Genomic DNA, 2,975 nt, shown 5'->3' with positions numbered 1-2,975 from the left:
ATTACCATTGATATTGAAGTGGATTTCTCTAGCTCCAACATCAATTTGGGCTCTTGTAGTGCTCAGGAAATGTCACCCAAGAATGAGGGGTGATTCTTTTACGACCTCCATGTCGAGCACCACAAAGTCAATAGGGATGAAGCAACCCTGGATTTCCACCGAAATATCTTTGGCTATCCCCGCTGGGTAGTGGACCATTGAGTCAGCTAGCTAGAGCATCATTGGTGTTGGTGCCAGTTGCATGAGGTTCAGCATGTCGAAGATGGCCTTGGGCATAACGCTTACGCTAGCCCAAAGGTCACATAAGGCTTGGTTGAAATACTAGATCCCGATGGAACATGAGATTGTGGCCCACCCAGGATCCTTCTTCTTTTCAGGAAAGTCAAGTATAGCAGCGCTACACTCTTATATCAGCTTGACGACCTCCGTGGATGGTAGTGGTCACTTGTTGTTGATGATGTCCTTGATGTACTTGGCGTAGGAAGGTACATGCAAGACGTCCATCAAGGGGACGCTTACATGTATCTTTTCAATCATCTCAACAAAACGTGTGAATTGCTCGTCCACAGCCTACTTGCGGTTCCTTGTGGGAAACGGCAGGTAGCTGGTGTCGACGAAGTCTTTTGGTGCTATCTCCACTTCTTGTTCTTTTTCTTTTTCTTCTTGTGTTGTTAAAGGTTCAGCCTCTTGGCACTATTTTGCTTTTCCTGTAGAATGGTTAGGATTTGGTGGGTCATGAGTGGACTTACCACCCCTCGTGACCACTGCATTTACTTTTTCACATGAATTTTCAGGTTGGGCAGGTATTTTTCCATTATTATCAATAGGAATTACAACGACTATTTGAGCTAGTTGTGTTTCAACCATTTGATTGAAGCTCATTTGATTCTTAACAGCAGATGGTAATCCTTCAATTTGAGAGTTTATCTTTTCATGAATTTTATCATTAGTTGTAAGCTTTTTATTCAAACTCTCATTTATTTTTGCTTGGCCTAGTACCAAGTCTTTGAAAGAATGTTGATTTGAATTGTAATTGGAATTATAGTTTGAATTACCTTGCAGGCGGGATTGGTTATTCCACCCGTTGTTACCTTATGGTTGGCGAAACCCGTTGTTGATGAAGGCAGCTTCTTTATGAGTTTTGGGGTAGTCATTCCTCGAATGGCCAACATTTCCATAGACCTCACACGTCATGTGTGAGTCCAAGGCCTAGATGCTACCCTTCATTGCTTCTTTGCCTTGGCCCCATTCCTCTTGTCTTTTCATCAAGAGATCTATTTTTGCGGCAAGCATATCTGTCTCCTTCATGGTATGCATACCTTTTTGTGATTTTCTTTCTTCCCCCCAGCTTTGATTAGACACCATTTTATTGATGAGAGCCATTGCTCCATCAATGGTGAGGGAAAGAAAAGCGCCTCTAGCTGCCACATCAATGTGACCCCTAATCATGATTGTTAATCCACCATAAAAATATTGAAGCACTAACCAGTTTTCAATCCCGTGGTGTGCGCATGCTTGGATGTATTCCTACAGCCTTTCCCATGCCTCGGGAATGGATTCCATGGCGTTTTGCTAGAAGTTGGAGATTCGTCCCCTCAGGGCATTGGTTTTGCCCATGGCGAAGAATTTGGCAAGGAACACCATGGAACATTTGTCCCATGAGTTGATAGCTTCCCATTCCTTGTAGAACCACTGTTTTGCCTTCCCGAGAGGAAGAAGGGAAACAAGCGAAGCCTGATGATGATGGTGTCACACAACTCGAGGAAGTGTTGGAGATGCGTGTTCATGTCCTCGCTTGACAAACCAGAGAACTAGTTTGCCTGCACCATCATGATGAGGCCAGTGTGGAGCTCGAAGTTTCCATTGCCGGTGTTGATAGCTAGCCCAATGGGCACGTTGGCAACAACAGGGATGGAGTAGTCACGAAGCGTCTCGGCCATGCTTGGAGTAGTGCATGGTGCGAGGGTGATTAGTTCATCTATCAATGGAGTGGCAAAAGAAGAAGAAGCATGGGACCATTTCTTCCTTAGGAGTGCCTCTAGATTTTTTATGTAGTTGTTTGGCAGATCGTAACTGATGATACACTATCCTATTTTCATCCACAACAGGAGAAAACAAGCAAAGTGAGCCTGCATAAACAAAGGCTACCTTACATGCATAGTATCATGAACATGTCCCACTAGATTCTTTAATCAATTATGCCTTCCCCAGCAATAGCGCTAGAAATGCTTGTTGACACTTCTTAGCGTAGCTACTAGGTTTGTATCCCAGCAACAGCACTAGAATTGCTTGTTGGTATTTCTTAGCGTCATCACAAATGATTAGCAATGCCACTAAGTAATAACCTTGATAGTTCCTTAACAATTTTAGATGTTTATCCGCAAGTGCACAGAGCTATCATTGTAGTATTTCTCCCGGAAGTATTCAGAGTATCGTTATTTATATTTTCCCAAAGGAAGGCATTTATTGATTAAGAGTCTAGATGGATATGAACTTGAATAATAATGCTTGCAAGTAAACAAATGTTTATAACAGGGGTAAGAATAGGGATTCCAAGATAGTGGACACACACATGGGCATTCCTCAAGGGATAAAAGAGAAAAGAAAGAATAAAAGAATAATCCTAAGTTGAGCAGGCATTGGTCTAGTATAGTCATACAAAGATTAGTTAATGATCATACAAGTTACATGATTAGTATTAGGGCTAAGTGTGAAGTAGGTCGAGAGGCCACCGAGTACTGGTCTGCCAGCAACCTCATGTGACAATTTAGACTCCTACACCCCAAATGAATGTGGGGGATTACAAGGGACGGACATGGCTCTAACCACCTGCCACCTACCACCTCAACCGTGGAGAGGGACAATACATTCACCTGTCTCTCCATACCCAAGAACCACACTTACATATACAGAAACTACCCAAATATCCCTGGGTCCCTGACCCTACGGATCGACAGGTAAAGGACTTGGGCACA

At 43.2% G+C, this 2,975-nt stretch overlaps 1 non-coding gene across 1 annotated transcript; it reads left to right on the top strand.

The window, feature by feature from the left end:
* The first annotated feature begins 1,495 nt into the window (after window positions 1–1,495).
* Window positions 1,496–1,602, top strand: LOC136524959 (small nucleolar RNA R71). The gene has a single exon (XR_010776303.1). It is a non-coding gene; the product is annotated as a small nucleolar RNA R71 (small nucleolar RNA).
* The last annotated feature ends 1,373 nt before the right edge of the window (window positions 1,603–2,975 follow it).

Source organism: Miscanthus floridulus, chromosome 18, assembly GCF_019320115.1.
Source record: "Miscanthus floridulus cultivar M001 chromosome 18, ASM1932011v1, whole genome shotgun sequence".
Lineage (NCBI taxonomy): Eukaryota > Viridiplantae > Streptophyta > Magnoliopsida > Poales > Poaceae > Miscanthus > Miscanthus floridulus.
Note: the sequence above shows the minus strand (reverse complement) of the source record. Positions and strands in the feature narration are given on the sequence as shown.